Source organism: Rhipicephalus sanguineus, chromosome 5, assembly GCF_013339695.2.
Source record: "Rhipicephalus sanguineus isolate Rsan-2018 chromosome 5, BIME_Rsan_1.4, whole genome shotgun sequence".
Taxonomy (NCBI): Eukaryota; Metazoa; Arthropoda; class Arachnida; order Ixodida; family Ixodidae; genus Rhipicephalus; species Rhipicephalus sanguineus.
In genome coordinates, this window is record NC_051180.1 from 154,689,438 (window position 1) to 154,707,214 (window position 17,777).

The 17,777-nt window shown below is 46.4% G+C and overlaps 1 pseudogene; it reads right to left on the bottom strand.

Moving 5' to 3' along the window:
* LOC119394365 (mucin-5AC-like) overlaps positions 1-17,777 on the bottom strand; it is a 382,950-nt pseudogene that overhangs the window by 340,959 nt on the left and 24,214 nt on the right.

Below are 17,777 nucleotides of genomic sequence, written 5' to 3' on the forward strand. Positions count from 1 at the left end.
TATGTACAGGGACGTCCACTCTTACGGTGAACAAGGCTCAGGGTTGCAGCGCTTCGCGGGGCGCCAGTGCATCCGGTGAGGACGCGCATCGAAGCGAAGCGGCGCACACGAGTGCGCCTTTTTCTCTTCTACAACAGCAAAGCAAAAGCGGAGCGCTCAAGCGCTGTAGCAGACGACGCCAAGCCAATCAGTGCGCCTGCGCAGCTTCGATGCGCAGGCTGCGCCGGGTGCACTCGCGCTCCGCGGAGCACGGTCATGGTGAGAGCAGTGTTCACCCTGAGAGTGGACGGCACCGTACTTCAAACCAAAGAACATGGGCCCAGCCTCCATTCTAAGCATCAGCACTGACGGTACTTTCAAATCAGTGCCGCTGAAACACACGAAAAACGTGAATGCCTCCACTGAAAACAACAACAGCAACAGAAAGCAGGCAACATTCTGCAAAAGGGCATTGCTCGTCAAGGGTTAAACACTGGAACGGCACATACAGCTTCACAACATGAATTTTTATACCAGTGTCACAAATATATATACTTTTTTCTCAACTGTACAAGTTCTCTCGCCGAGCGGCACAGTTTATGCTATGGGCAAGACTCCCAGGGAATCGTTAACAGCCGCGGATGGTACGGCCATCAATCTCGCCACCCCCTTCGATCTCATTTTTATTTCACAAGAAACTGCATATCCTCCTGCCAACGATAGTATACACAAGATCACTCACAGTGCCGAAAGCGTGCAAGAATAAAAAAAGAAGTGCGAACAATATCAACATTCTTGCGAGTATAGTTGCACCACCAGTACTGCCATGGCAGCAATGATAACGGCAACAATACTACACAGTGCTTTAAAAAAATGTAACTTCGTTAAGACCACACTATTAAAAGCTGTACTACAACAGCGAAACAAAACAAAAAGTTTTTTTCTTACATACATATCAGCCTAGCATTTACATATACAAAATTATTGCAGGCACTATATAAAAACGTTGTGCAAGCGCCCCCTTGTCCAGTACAATCCATTGACTGCTGACTTGAACCAGTTCGACGACTGCTAACTAAAATGCCATGCTAAAATCATCTCAACCGAAAAAAAAAAGAAAAACAGAATAATGTACAAAGGCTGGAGATGCCAAACAGAAAAAAGAAAAAAGCAGAGAGACTTCGTAAAAGTGGATGTAGTGAGGAGTAAAACACGCCAAAGTGACGACAAGTACCACACATGCCAGCTTAAATGCCGTAACTCTTTTCTTGCCTCGTCTCCTTAAAACAAATTCACGCAATGGTCATCGCAGAAATCTCGCACTTCGTCCCTTCAGCACCACGTGAAACAAATGTGGAGAAATTTAGCGAATCAATGCGCCGCAAAGTGTCAAGCCACGAGAAGAGCCGCCAATGTTATCCCTTTTCCACTGTATTCACCGGACGAAGCGGCCACAGAAGAAGGAAGGAACTAAGAACCTGTTTATCCTCAAGCCACATGGCCGCACCACACATGGTGGATGGCTTTCCGCCCATCTCTCACTGGCTGCTTCCGGTGAGAGAGGGGAAAAAGGCCAATGACAGAAGGGCAGGATGCCATCCTCCCAGCTTGAGGTGGTGTGCGGCTTGGGTCGAGCCTGCTGAGTTAGGTTGGATGTTGGGTTAACCTTTTGAGAGAAAAGGTGACAGGGATGGCTTCATGAATGGTTGTCTTGCGAGGGCCGTTTCAATGCTCTCTCCCAATTTACTGTCCTTCTACTATGGATGTGGTGCTCCGCCAACAGTTATCACTGGGGTTGACCGGACGTAAACAAAAAAGGAATGAAATTTAGCGAAAGTGACACGTAAAGGACCTAACAATTCAGTATGGGCTCCAAGAACAAAGCTGCACTGCACTTTGCTCCCTGCATGTCCAAGCTATGACAAATGTTAGCCCTCCGAGCAACACCGATACTGAAAACAAGTTTACCTACACCTTGACGCCAATCGTCACACAAATGAGCGAACAGCATTGGCCAGCTCAACGAATTCTCTGAACTGGACAGTGGTACATCTGCAACTGCATCGTTAAGTTGTGACACCGCTTTTCGAGCAAAATTTACGTGTTGCCATATTTAGTGGATTTTCATCCAGCAGTTACTTTTGTACCAGACACCGAGTGAAATCTTCCTGTGAACTTACAGAACATTACACTTATTCGCTTAATGTCGTATTTTCACAGGAAACCACGGCGACAATGATCCATGATGTGCCGTTCACCGACAGTACAGACATTGCCAAGTGCCTGTTCACATAAGCTCTTTCTATGCACTCTGCGGACACACGAAACAAACGTAGCACCTTTCTCAGACGTAACATGAATGTACTTACAATGTTGCTATTATTAACTTACATAAGCTTATATGTCCCTATTTATTACTGTCCTCATCTCTCTAAAAGTTTCCCAGCATGATGACAAGCAGAGTAACAAGATATTTAAATGTAGCAGAATCTTTCAAAAACAATATGGAAACACTGTGACTTATACCCAAGAAACCTGTCAGCCCCAACACGACCGCGTCGCCAACCAGACGCTTACACAAACACGACAAATTGACAGAACCTTCTACAACAGCAACTACGAAATCATGCAACACATGCTCCTAAGTCCACATTTCTTTCCGGAAGCAGGAAAAATGTGCATGCTCATGTGCAGGCATGGCCATACGTGGGCAAATGTTCTGGACGTCAAACCCAGTGCTCCGAGAGTCGGTTTGTGAGCAGTACAAACAACCTCTTTTAGCCAGTGCAAGATGTGAAATCAGAATTTTTTTTGTATTTCCATTGGGTCCACAAGTTCAACTGAAGCGTTCAGTATCGTAGACACCTTTTCTCTGAAGCTTTTCACAGTGAACGCTGTCAATAAAGCTGATTCCTTACCCCCCACAATTCCCTTCACTTTCTAGCTTTCTTTTTCAGACTGTCTACTATACCCACATACTTGTGAAGATTGTTCCACAAATGTCAAAATTCAGTCAAACAGACAATGCGTAGCATAGCTGCAGGATTAGGTCACTGCCCTTTTAAAGGGCAACATTCAACTAAACCAGAAAATTTGGCCAGATGGACAGAGAAGTGTGCACATTTGAAATTACCACATACACTTGTGTATGGGCCACAATTTCAATTTCAGGATGTTAAGAATCAATACAAGGACCTTGACAGAAGCTGTACTGCAAGGCTGTAGGCCAATTTCGACCTCCTTTAAGGGAGTACTGACACAAACTTAAAATATTTTTGGGTTGTTGCTCTAAATAAAAACACGGGTGTCGAGAAGCCTAAAGAGAGTGTCATAGTGGTTGGGAATTCACTGAATATATTTTTAATGCCGCCGCCTTAAAACAGCAATTTCGGTTTCGGTATCGAGGGGGCAGCTTCGCAGTGACGTGTCAACACAAGTCTGACGTCACGGGAAGACTGGAACTCGCGACATACTAGCAACAGTTGTCAGTTTGCGGTCAGTCGCACGTGGTTCACGTAAACGACGACGAGTGAATTGTCGTCCAGAGGCTCTGACAACGATTTCTGTGATTTAGGCTGTATGTAGGACACAGATTTTGCAAACCAAACCCAGTGAACTGTGTTGACTCGTCGTCACAATGTCCATTGTGGTGGCACTGGCTTGCAGACGCTGGGTGACGAAAATCAAAGTAAAATATTTTATACGTGTTGTCTGGCTCCGGTGTGTGGAAAGCGCTGATAGTGCACACCATGGAAACGAAAAATGTCGCTTTTCTGGTGCCTCAAAATCGTGTCAGTACTCCTTTAAGCATCTACGAAAATGCACTCAAACTATGGTATACGAGTGTTTTTGCTGAGCACACCAGGAAAATGTGGCTACCATGGCCGGCAGTCAAACCTCTGACCTTGCACGCAGCAGCAAAATGCTATATCGACTGAAACACCACAGCCGGTTCCTCTGCTAATGTCAATCTTAATTTGCACTTGCCAACTTGCATCACTGCATCACTGAAGTCGACTAGCCAAGCGCTATGCGATCAGGTACGCCCGTAAAATGCTACCATTTGAGACCATTAAGCGTCATAGCGCATTCGCAGAACACTGGGTTCCAAACATATGTCCGAGGCATGAGAAAAAAACAACAATCTCAAGTGCCTCGTAGGCTCAGCTAGAAGCACCAGTTTTGTTGTTAGTCCGGTACAGGTGCAGCACACCCGGAGACAAGACGGATCCAAATCACGGTCGCAACAACTGGTTGCAGCGGTGGGATGGATACAAATACCTAGGCACGACAGTATGCTAACTGTCACACAGACACGGACTCAATTTGTCTAACCAAATTTTGGACAGAGGTGGCATTGTATGGTCCATTTATTACAATGTATAAATGCCATACACATTCATTTTTTTCGTTCCAGGGTATTAATCACAATACGAGACTGAATGTGTAATTCCCTCAGTAAAAAACAGGAGGGTGCCATCCGTTGTCGTTGCAAAAAAAGTCACAGTTTCGCCGCAAGGGCGAAGCAATGAATGCGATAGCAAGAAACTAATGCTATACGAAGTGAGGCTCGCCAATGGATGCTCTCGTTTGAACAGCGCTCCTGTTGCAAAGGCGGCCGAAGCAGCGAAGGAAACTAGCGTGCTTCAAGTGTCGAGCTGTGACACTTGATAGTTCGCGCTCATCTTCTGTTTGTTCGTTTAGCGGCGTCCCTTGAGCTCGAGTGACATTCGTACGCGCCGTAACATGAGCGCGGACATCACGGTGAAAGCTTGAAACATTCCCCTTCCCCTCACCACGAGAAAACCGCGCGAGCAGACAGCGGAAGGGCAAGGTTCTCCCATGCGCAAATATAAGAAGAAGCGAGCGAGCTCGCCGACGACTTTTAAATGCGCCCGTCGGGCTCCTAGCGCCATCTCGCTAGTAATGAAGGAACGCTTATTATAGCATGCCGTCTGTGAGTCCGTCCAGCGGTAAAGGGTGTGTGTATAACGCTCGTCGTTAGCTACGTGGAGGATCTGAGTTTCGTGGCGTAGTGGATAGCGCCACTCGCTGCAGAGCAAGAGGTCCCTGGTTCGATTCCGTGCTTCGGAAGCATTTTTCTGAATTATTTTTCATTGGGGCCTTTATATATATATACATACTTATACATATACGGTGCATGACGGCGGCGACGGCGACGGCAAAATCCAGCCGAGACTGTCCATATAATTGCTATTGCAATAAAAACAACATATGTTTCTCCGAACAATGACAACATGACACTGCCTGTTTATGCCCCTCTCCTTCCAACGTGAATGCATACATGCGATTACACATTCTTCAGTGCGAGACAGGCACCTGAACACAACACCAAAGTGCACTATCTCCATGGGAAAATTTAAGCACTAATGAGGCAGCAGGTGAGCTGGCTGACGCATCGCTACCGGTTTCCCTAATTCATGCGAGCCAATTCGCTTTGTTAATGAATTACAACTTGAAGAGCTTTGTGGCGGCTACTTATTTGGCGATTATGAGTGTGTTTTGCTTGTTCAGTTGACCGCTTTCATTTTTCTTATCCTGCTTTGCAAGAACATATCTCTAGCAACCTTTTCAATTACCATCATGATCTACTGCTTCACCCCGGTCCCTCCCTCAAGTGTGCTGCACCTGTACTTATTAATGAGCAACTAATTAGCCAGCCAGGTTACGCTACATCACACTTGACAACAGTGACACTCATTTCACACGACACAGCGCAAAGTAACAATGCATTCTGTAAGCACAAATTATGCCGTCAGCATCTCACAAGTAGGGTCAGAACACTAGAACACTATCTTTATACTAGTGTATTGGTTAAGTGTATTCAGTGCATAATAAAATAACTCGTACTTTCCGTAGAGAGGAGCATGTGCATAAATCTATGAAGTTTGTTGAAATTGCCCGAAAGCGACCGAAATACGGGCTCGTCTTATATTAAAGGGATGCATTAATGGCACTGGCAGAGATGCATCGCCCTCTTCTGCACTCTCATGCACTTCTAAAACAATTCTAATGCTCTTTGGCCAAATGCTGCACGCAAGCTTTGTCATCTTCAAGGTATGAAAGTCTGTTCATAATCCAGCTTGTGCTACGTTCAAAGGCAATGTCAATTAAAAACAGAGGAATCCTTAAAGGCTGCATTTATCTCTCACAAGGAAGAATCAGTGGTACTACGACCACACCACCGGAACATCATACTTGTGTCAAAGGAACAAGATTTTTTTTGTGAATGGAATTGCTATTAATAGAAAATTTAAGAGTTTAGCTGCAGACAGCATGCCCAAGGCTAATTTCTGCCCTCTAATAATATCTCCTTTAGGCGTCCAATTGATCTGTCCATCAAGGAATTAACAGATTTTCTTACATCATCAAAGAACATACAACCAGTACAACAGACCAACAATTTTACTTTTATCTAAATTTTGGTGTGTCTACAAGTGCCGACTCTGCACTGCGACTCCATTAAGATAGTTGAGGTATGCAATAGAGGGAGATGATGTAGCAGGCACCTGTCGATTTTGACCACCCGGGGTTCTTTATGATGCAGCTAAATCTAAGTACACTGAGGGGTTTTGCACTGTGTGCCCTGCGGAATGCAGAAATGTGCCAAGAGTTGAACCCACAGTCCCATGCTTGGTCATTATTGGACAAAATGGGTCCAGTAAAGAAAAGTTCGAAAGAGGCACGATTTGACGAGACATTCATTAGAATTTCCCAAAGATCCCTTGACCCAACAGTCAGTGCCAATATTCAAAAGCAAAACTGGGACCTTGGATCATGCAAAGAAAGCAGATGACAGATGAATCTGATATTTTCTATATTACAAAACCTTTTCTATCTTTTAAGGTGTTCCACCTAATCCAGTAGGAATGAAAGAAAACGGATCTCGCAGCAATGAAACCTGACATTTGACGGTTCTTTCAGACTCTGAAAAGGTTCTTGGACGCGAAATCCAGCAAATAAATCGGAGTACCATTCCCTGGGCAGAAGTCTGCACACTGCCCAAATCTTGGCCCATTGACACAAGTGGTCTCCCAAACTTTTTTGGCGGCTACTGGTGTTTCATCTCACGCACATTTTCTGTGCCCCAAGTACAAGTTATCACTCAGAAAAAAATGTACGTGAGGCTTATCGATTCAAACTACCGATGGTTTTGAGTGACAAGGAGCACATCCAAATGCCGTAAGAACCATTCCTGCTAATGCGTAACACATTCTGCTATGACATCCCATGCATGCGCTAAAGCATGTGACATTAAACTTCGCTTCTCTGAAACTCGTTCCTTCACCAAAACCAAACGCTCCACCCACCCCACATCGTGACCAGCCTTCTATACACTACTACAGAGTTTTTATGCCTCTGAAACGACACGCCAAACGTCAACTTGGTCACTCATGCTAGTGAACAAAGAGTACACTTTACACTACGGAAAAAAAAAAAAAAACGCTTAGAACAGAAACAATTGACAAAGATGGGATTACTATAGTACCGGGGTCGAAAGTACAAACGATAACATATCAGATTCGTAAAAGAGAAGATATACGAAGAAACAGGTTAAAAGCTACTCTCTTTTAAAATCTGTGCGCCCTCAAAAAAATGAAGTTACACACATACAGTATATATATATTACAAACAGGTGACGTTATCTGCCTACTCAACAGGAGCCTTCTGCAAGCACTTCCGTTCGCTTTGCCTTCCGCCACGAAATAACACAACTGCAATTAAAAACAACAGTGCTTCGAGAGTGAGAGTGGGGTAGAAAAAAAAAAAGGCGATTAATCAACAGATAAAAACAACAGGTAAAACGGTTGAGCCGAGAAAACCCGCTGGCCAGAACATCTGCCACTGGCAGCCACAAGCTTTCTCTCTCTCTCTTTTTTTTTGTCGTAAGTGAGCGCTGAACCAAACTTTCGCTTCCTCGATCGTTCTCACTGCGATTCGATTACCGAGGTGACAGGCGCTGACGAAGCTCAGACTCGCTTTTTATTCCGTGTTGTAAAGGGACACTAACTTTTAGATGCAGCTCGAGATTAAACCCAAAATGACAGATCAATCAATAATTCACTAATCCATTGCTACTCTCTCGCACGTTAGCAAGCTGGTACTGGCGATGAGCATGTCAGAATGTCAGTTTGCCGGTACGCACAACCACATGCTGTTGTCACCGGGTCCGGCGCAATGTACAAGAGTACGCACCAGATGTAACGGGCTGTTTTGTAGTATGTACAAAGCTAGTATACGGTGAAGGACTCGCAAGGTACAGGGTAGGTTTTTGGGCAGCAGCGGAACGAACAACGGAGACACTAGGAAAATACGAAAATTCCCCTACACAGCTTTGCTGTCATTGCGGTACGAGTTGGTTGGACTGGCATTAATCCGCGAAGGTACTTGTTTAAAGACCTGTGGAGTTTCTATCTGTGGTCTTCAGACTATGAGCAGGCAGTAGCAACATAACTCCAAGAATGCTTGGTTAGTTAGCTGCAAAAAGTTACTATTAGTTGCAGTCAATTTAATTAACGGGGGAAGTGTGTGGCTCTTTCCTTCCTTTGATTACTTTGTCACATCAAAGCAAATGCTGTACGGTTTTTAGAAAGCTAGAATCTTGCCTTTACTGCCCCTTTAACCATCTAGCCACAATTAGGACCCCATCAACACCAGCCACGGCTCGGTTCACAAGCTATGGAGTTCGCAACCATAGAGTTTCTTAAAGTTACCTAATTGGAAAACTGGCCCTGCATTGCTGCTGCCTACAAGCGAATACACAGATTATTCGCAAAAAGTCAGGACATTATGAAAATGTACGTGAGCAAATGATGTGCCAGCTGTTACAGATATTCACTCAGTCACTCTAGAACAGCATATAAGATGCCATTTCTGCATGATGCTTACATCAGCTTCATGAGAAAATGAGTACGTTTGATGGCAAGCACAGTTATATAAAATGACGCTGCCACATGCAAATAGATAAATTTTAAGAAAAGATGAGAAGACAGCGAAGGCAGCACCCAATTTCCTTTTAGAATGAACTTCAAAAGAACTTCATGTTCTGTAGAAATCTAAGATGGAGCCAAGTTTCGTCTAGTGATTGCCCTATACTTGATAGCAGAGTGCTCCCAAGTGACCATCTCAAAAAAAAAAAAAAGTAGCTTAGCATTAAAAAGCAAACTGTCCTGGTCTAGCAACTCTTCTATTAAGAAACTCTGTGGTTACGGCAAACAAGAACATCGCACCCCTGTCAACTTTGGTGTACAAGGACACTCGTACATTGAGAGAGCAAGAAAGATGTGGCTGCCAGCAGCATCAAATGCCCAGCGGCTCAACTCTTAAAGAGAAAGTATCTCACTGCCCACTCAGGTCATCTCGTCATCCTCGTTCTCAGCAGTGAAGTCCAACTCCTTAGCAAACTTCGAGAACTCATCACAGTCCTTGAGGTCTTCTAGGGTAGACTGCAGCTCGGCATCAAAGTCATCATTGTCCTCAAACTTCACCGCTGGCTCGTTCTCCAGGGTGCTGTTCCAGTCTGATGCCAAGAAGACGTCTTCCTGCTGTGCCAATGCATCGCTGCCAGTGTAGGTCAATGTGTCTGAGGCAGCAGCCGGCTGTTGTGGAAAATTGAAGCACTGGTTCATGCTTGGCGTGGCCGGGTAGGACTTGGAGAAGTTGTCCAGCATGCCGCTCAAACCATGAGGCTCCATCTCCTCTTGGAGCAGCAGCATCTGGTGCACGGGCACGGAGCGGCTGCGATTGGCCGAAGGTACACCACTAGCCAGCGTGGTGTTCTTGAACAACTCCTGTATCTCTTGTGCCAGGGGGTCGTTTCCGGACACGCCAAGTCGCTGGGGCAGGGCGGGACCCGAGGCGTGGCGCTGCCGCGCAGACGACGAAGTCGACGGCCAAAGTAGAGGGGCGTTGGCTATGCTTTCCTTGAGGCCCGCCGCCCAGCCAGGGCTCGATGGCGGTTGGCCCATGCCCGAGTCGGTGTCGCTGGGCACCAAGCTGTTGCAGTCGTTGAGCGAGGGAGCCAGAGGCTGGCACGACACCAGCGGCGACAGAGGGGCCGACTGCGGAGAAGGCGGCGGCACACTCGATGCGGAGTTGTGGCGCGAACGCAGCAACGTGGGTGTCTCGCCGACGGCTGGAAATGAGAATCCAGAGGTCTGCGTGGCACTCTCTCCCACCATGGGGGATAGCGGAGCACTGCGTGGCGACACGAGCTGGGAGGGCGGGTTACCCGGTCCCGAGCTGTGACGGGCGCGTCCGGGGAGCACCGTGTTGTAGCCGTTGGTGAACGTGACCACCTTGCCGGGATTGTAGGCGGCATTGTGACGCACACGACCGGCCGTCACCGGTGTGCTCTGAGGCGAAACGAAGGGAGAACCCGAGACCGACGACACGCCCGAGTCCACCGCTTGGAAGGGTGTCTGTCGAGGTGTGCCGCTATAGCCGCTTTGGCCGGAACTGTGCCGCGACCTTGTCCAAGGTACGGGTGTGCCTCTTGGCGACACAAACGGGCTGCTTGTGGCACTCGGTGGCTGTGAAGACGTGCCTACTGCCACCTGATACCATGTCTGTGCTAGTGGCCATCACGGGGGAAGAGAGAGAAGGCAAGAGGCTGTCGGGGTGGGGAGTCGTCTGAGGAGAGATGGGCGTGAAGAAGCGTCCCCGGCTGCTGGGGCTGCAAGGAACGGGCGCAACGGACACTTGGTTCGCCCCGACCAGAACTTGGTCCAATGACGCCGGGATGCTCGAATCACACGGAAGGTTCACCGCATCTGCGATAGTGTCTTTCAACTTCACGAGTCCTTCGAGCGAAATGGCACTAAATTCGTCCTGTTGCTGCAGTCCGGCGCTTTTGCAGACTAAGTTTGTCGAGGCACTTGTTTTCCAGTGGACCGTCGAGGAGGATGCACTGTTCTGAGGCACAGTGACCTGCTTGAGCGATGTTCCATTCTTCAGATTATCAAAATGTCCCAAGAGAAGCCGGTCTAAACTGCCGCAATCTAAGCCTGAGCTCTGCTTTCCAGTGTTCAACAGTTTAGTGACGTCTTTCCGTTGGTATGAGTTGGGGAGGTTCCTCTCCAACAGCATTCGCAACTGAGAAAGCTGGGCAGTTTTGTGCTCCGCACATTGGGCCTTGGTCACCTCGCTCATCGTCTGCGCAGTAACTTCGTTACTCACTGTCCCTTGCAAGAGTTCATCCTTCGAAGTCAGCCTCTCCAAAACCGACGTGTCGTAAGAGGTGTTGCCGTAATACTCGTTCAGTGCCTCTTTCTCCAGGTGGCCCACACACATCTCCTCTTTGACCGACCCGTGGGCAGGCATCACTAGGTCCAGGCTGGCCGTTTCCAACTTGGACGTCCTAATGCCATCGTCGGTGTGTCGTCTCTTGCACAGCAGGGTCCCTCCGTCCTCTGAATGCCTCTTTGTGGTTCCTGCAGACACCTCCGTACTGAGCTTGGCATCCCAGTCCGAGCTGCTGTTCACTCCATCTCTGGGCACTTGGAGCACAGTTTGTGAGGCTATGTTGCTAAGTTTGCCGCCACAGGACGGCCCTGCCGCCTCCGCGATGGGGTCTGCACAGAGTACGACGGGCGACTGTGCCGAGGAAACCACCTCGGCCGTAGGTGTGGTAATGCTGCCTTCCCGACTGAAGTGAAGGACCACCGCCGTGCTCCGGCACGTGGCTGGCTTGGGCTGGATCTTCTTGTACTTGCAACCTGGCGCTGTGGCAACAGTTGCGCCGCTGGCGTCCTGAGAGCCAAGCTGCAGGCTCTGCATGGTGGGGACGAATATGATGTTGTTCCCTGGTGCAGCAGAGGTTTGCAACTTGGGTTCTGCGGGCTCTTCCTTCAGCCTTCGTGCCACGTCTCCGTCGGAGGAGACCAGGGACGGCGAGGCCTGGTCCCGTTTGCCCTGCGGTGTGGCGGCCAAAACTCGTCTGTGCTGAGAGGAACGGCCTTCGGTCGGTGTGCTGCACTGCGAAGACTGGGCCGAGTGGGAGCGCTGCTCGGTAAGCTTACGCTTCTGGTCGCCCAGCCTCTTCTTCTCCTGCAGCTTGCGCTGCAACTGCTGCTGTGCCTCTCGCCGCTTGCCGGGGGTTCGAGGTGCGCTGCTGGCTTGGCTGCCTAAAAGTAAAAAGAGGAAATGCTTATAACACTGTCTTGTTCCTCTACAACTTGTAAGAAGCAAACTGCTTCTACAAATTTCGAAGCCTTCTAATATTTTATGCATAGAGTTCCTTGCAGTTACCCAGGGACAAAACATTCCTGTGAAGCTGTTTAGGAGCGAAAAAGCGCTCAAAGGGGCCCTCCAACACGATTTAATCCCTCATTTTTTACTCGCTGGTTGCATAGATTGAAGTATGGACAGATTAGTGCAGCAGGAATGGCAGTGATAGGGGCACACAGCCCAAAGTTATGTGTGTTTTAGATAATTCAAAATACAAGAAAAAGAAATGCCTACCCAAAACTTAATTTTCGTTAGGTCACATGACCATATTTCACTCATCAGTGACTGTGCAAAGCACTGCCAATGAATGAGCTGAAAGCTCCTACAAAGAGAAGCTTGCACACCATAGTTTCCTGTCCTGTCCAACGTAGTGTTGATGCTGTTGCCACAGTAACAAATGTGGTGCCTGATGTCTGACTTGTCAGAATTTGAGTGGCTGCTACTGCATCGAAGCGAGGCTTTGCCCGCCATTCCTTAAACGACACTCCATGTCACTCCCTCCTCTCATTCTGAGAAGGAAACTTGTGGAACGACAAGGGTGGCGAAGCATGGTAGCCCCTACCAGTTGAGCATCCCGGGACTGCGCAAAGTTGTTTCGCGGGTTGTTCGGTAAGCCGCCCGAGGAACTAAACAGGTACAGCGACATCAATTCAACAAACGAGATTACTTGCATTGCTTCAACAACAATGAAGAGTGTACAGCACATGCGGAGAGAGGCAGCTCGCAAATGTACAGAAGCAAGAGGAGGGAAGAGAGAGAAACCTTTCGTACGGACATCCGACCCGCGCAAGAAAGGAAGCCAGAGGCGAAATGGCAGCCAGCGCCTCTGTCGTGCTTTGTAGTTGTAGCAGTTCGAATTCGCTTCGAAATGAATTTATATTATTCTATATTTCGAAGTATTCGAAATGAACGAATAGACAGATATAGACTGCATGTAACCCCCTCTAAAGGTGGTTTCACTGTAGTAGAGGAGTGCTACGTCGTGAATACGCCTATCCAGGGGAAATCAGCACTGCCGCGAAGTCCCACTTCAAGGTTAAATGAACATATTACCCTCATATCGATTATAATTTTTTAAGTGTAAAAGTTCGTTATGCCAACTTATATGCCCTAAGTATAGTAAACTTTAAAACATAACGTATTTGACAGGTTATCACTTGCATTCTACCGAAAGTCAAATCCTGCTACTATTCAAACTTGCTGCCACTTCCCTTTCAACCAAAAAGAATGACATTTGCATATGCCTAGCTTCAATTTGAAAAAAATATTGTTCAGGTTAGTTAGGTCATGACAAAAATGCTCATTTTTCTTCATAATATGTCATATATACTATTCGAATTCGATTCTAAATTATTCGACCAAATCACTATATGCTTCAAATTCGCTTCGAACCTAAAATTTACTATTCGCACAAGCCTACAAAATATACTTCTTGCATTCCTGCAATGCAGCTAGACCAACTGTGAACAGGTTTGACGTGAGCTATTAGCTACCTGCAAATAGTACACTGAATGTAGCAGTTGAAGATAAGGCCTAGCAAGCCCCTTTTGCATTTCCTTTTTATGTGCAGACATTTTTGAAGACATTTAACATCTATTTAGCTACTCTCATTCATATTTTGTGCTTCCACGGGTCCTTAAAAGACTGAAACAACATGGCAGAGCGTGCTGCACGAGGACGAGGTGCTGACCGTGCATCATTACATGCAAAAGGTGCCGATAGTGGTCGACAACCTTGCAGGGAAAACACACAAAACTTATTTGTAGAGCCTGGCAAGTGCCTCCTTGCATTGCATGCTTTGAGCCCCTTGAAAAGCAGCTATACTAATCTCAAAAACAGAAAAGCTGATGCCTTAGGTGGGCAGTGGGGCGTGTGTCCTACCTTGGCTGGCGGCCTCAAATGATCTGTGCAACGGTGCTGTACCACTCGTTTTTTAGATAATACTCTTGTACAAGGAACAAGTATTTTTTCGGGGGTCCCACTTGTGATACAATTCATTTGGGAAAAGTTAGTGTGGAAACCATCGGTAAGATTTTTCGCACCTGACGAAGGGTTACGCAGCATCGTCAACTCCAATCAGCAACATTTGAACAAAAGGAGAAGGATGGTGAGAGGACAACACAAGCCATGTGCGACGTAAAAAATTGAAAGGATAACGAGCAGATGCACTGCCTCATTCAAAAACCTCGTCATTGTTCTAGAAGGTCCTCACCTTTTGGGAGGATTACTACAAACACAAAAAAGAGAGAGGTATGTAATGGCACAGCATCAGTGGCAAATGCGGGCGCACCTTTGTCAGTGGAGAGGGCCTTGGCCGAGAGCACGGTTACGGCGGCCATCGAGCGGGCATCCACGAACGTGCTGTCCACCAGGTGCCGTGCGAGGTGGCGCACGGTGGGAAACTTGTGAGAGAGTACCTTCTCGGCCCACTCGCGCACCAGCAGCCACGAGGCCTGACTCAGTTCTTCCCGTTCTTCCTCCGAGCCATCCTCAGGACACTCCTGCGTGTGGAGGATGCAAGGACTCGCTCGTGAGGGTAGCCGACGCCCGAAACCAAATAATGGAACTTCACCAACGAGCCAACACAGGTACAGTGATCACGGATTGAAACGAGACATTCAAATTTTCACTTAAAGATTTGTATGTGCAATTGCTTGAGATCACTGCGTCATGTCTAGATGAAACTGGCCACTAAAGATAACATTGGCTCTGATGTTAAATGTTTGAGTTCACATTACATCGATACGACATGAACTGAAGACGGTACAAACAAAAGCATGTGCATTATCTAGCCCTAAAAAGTTGCACTTCAATCTATGATGACTGTATCTCCGTTTCCTAATGAGTTTACCACTGAAATTACTAAAGGAACATTGATTTGTTTGCTTATTTATATGTATATTCGTATACACTAAGTGATAATAAATTCATGGGTTTTACATGCCAAAACCACGCTATGATTACGAGGCATGTCATAATAGGGGAGTCTGGATAAATTTCGATTCTTTATTATTCTGCAAAAGCTCCACTGGAGCTATTGCAGTAATAAGGAATCTGAAGACATAACATTCAAGTTGCAGAGATCAGCTAATAGGCACAGTATTCATACATCTCTTAGCTAATACAAAATATAATTAAACTGTATATAATACACAAGCATTGAGTTCAAATGTTTATAGCGGCCGTCCATAGCTACTTTCTAAAAGTTACGTGCCCATCACCATTACCACAAGTGACCTACATTTTTTTAGCAATTTAACTCTTTCCGGCACAGTGGTCACCTGCGGTGACCACCCTTTCAACATTTTTTAGCAGTGACATCTAGAGGTTGAGCGAGCGAATACGTGTTTGCTTTGCCCTTTTAGTCGTTTATGACGATGCTCCAGATGACGCTAGTTATACAGGGCACTTTTTTTTCCTACAAGAAAAAATTTTGCAACAAGCATGCCGTTTCCCGCGTTGTACCCTGAAAGATTATACGGGCGCAGAGGTACGTGAGGTTGCACGCGAACTTTTTTTGGTGTAACACGCAGCGGAAGAGTATTTCTTGCTGGCTGTGCAAGTAAAAATGCGCTTCGGATCAGTTTTATTCTGTACAGCGACTTTATTCAGGGTGGTTACCTACGCTGACCACCGTGCATGAAAGGGCTACGGGAGGGAGGAAGGGTGATGAAATGGAAGTATGAGGTGGATTAGAAATCACGCAAGTGGTGGCACCAGATATTTTTTTACCTTCTTGACTGCAGGGTTGTCAACGCATGCATCATTTTTCGGGAACATGCTGGTTCCGAAAAGATGACCTTGAAAGATTTTAGAAGAAATTTAGCCTGACAGATGACTGTCCAAGCTCTTATAGATCGTACAGATAAATGTAAGTCATCTGTTGGCGCAAGGGCCAAACGAAAGAAATTCAAATCCTTTTTGGATTTCACCATTCGTACAGCAGCATCCAACCATCAGCCAACAAGGTGTTCACCACGAAAGTGTGCGAACTGTAGCAGAAAGGCACACCCATCTCGTACAGTTTGGATGTGTCAAACATGCAACGTGCAACTCTGCCTTTGGAAAGGAAAAAAAAACTGTTTTTCGGAATTCCACAAGAAGTGACTTCATCTGTGCAAAGCGTAAAGTATGCTGCTACATTTAAAACGACCAGTTGTTACATATTTGTGGAGCTCAGACCCTTCCGGCACGGTGGTCATCAGCGGTGACCACCTCCTGGGAACTTTGTTCCTAGTCGTAATTTTTTTTTCGTGCGTTCAATGTGCTATTTGCGACCTTTTATCATAATTTTTGCATTAAAATTCAAAATTTAAATCAAAGCCAGCTTTTGTGCTTGAAAGAGTTAAGAGGAAGTTTCCCCCTCTTTTCGGTCAACCAGTAGTCCCACATTTGGGGTCGTTGTAGTTCAATTCCACTCACTCTCTTTTTGCAGTGGGGCAACGGCCTTAATACCTTTGTAGTGAGGCAAACAACCCCTTTGTAGTGAGGCCTTTCTAACCGTACTCGCTTAGACCTGTTTTTACTAGTAAACGTCAGCCTGCTCTCTGCTTTCAAACTCTGAACGTGTGTTTCTTGCATCTGCTAAACTAAGCTTCCAACAGAATTAAAACGTTCTGTAATATTTAGGTACTTATCCAACTGGATACAGCATGATGACTGCATTAACGCCACTTGCCTTGGTCAGCGAGTCCTCGCCTGCAGACAGGTCTGGTAGTGTAGGTGACTTCATTTCACACTTCTTACGAAGCCCACTGTAACAGTACCTGCAAAAATAGAGAAGACGTTTGTCTATTTAATGCAAATGACTTACATTAATGTACTCATGATGCCAATCAGTGTTTTTAATTTTAGCCCATTTTCCATCAGATTTAGTGAGTTTCGGCGTTGCTTAATGCCAAAATTGTTCTTTCCATGGATTATCACATTTCTCAGTGGATGTATCGATAAATGAGGAATATAAGCAGTATTAGTGGCTTTTCCACATCTGCTTCTGGAGCACCTATAAACAAGAAAATGAAGTTTCTGCCCAGTGCGGATGCTCTTAGGGAATCTTCAATGAACCAGATGAGCTCGATAATTTCATATAGCCAAGTAAACACGGTAAGTAGGAGCGTGCGAATACAGTAAAAGCTCGTTAATTCGAGCTCGAAGGGGACTAGAGAATTGTTTGAATTAGGCAGAGTTCGAATTAGTGGGCGGCCGCTAGAATGAACGGACATCACACCACACTGCGCGAGGCAGAACCCAAAGAAGCCACCCCTGGACTCGTTATCACGAACTAGGCACTGCTACACGTTTGTGGCAGGAGATTTCGTTCATGGAGCTCTAACAGCGAACAGAATTAATTGATCAGTCAGTGATACGCCGGAAACAAGCACTGACATGCACTGATGCGAGCAGTGAGCTTCAATGTGAAATATATGGCTCTGTTCATGCTCCAAAACACGTTTATTTACATGGCAGAATTAACACCATCGAAATGAAATGTAATCAGTACTTTGCATTTGCTTGGGTTTCTTCTGTCGCGACTCCATGAGCATCGTTTG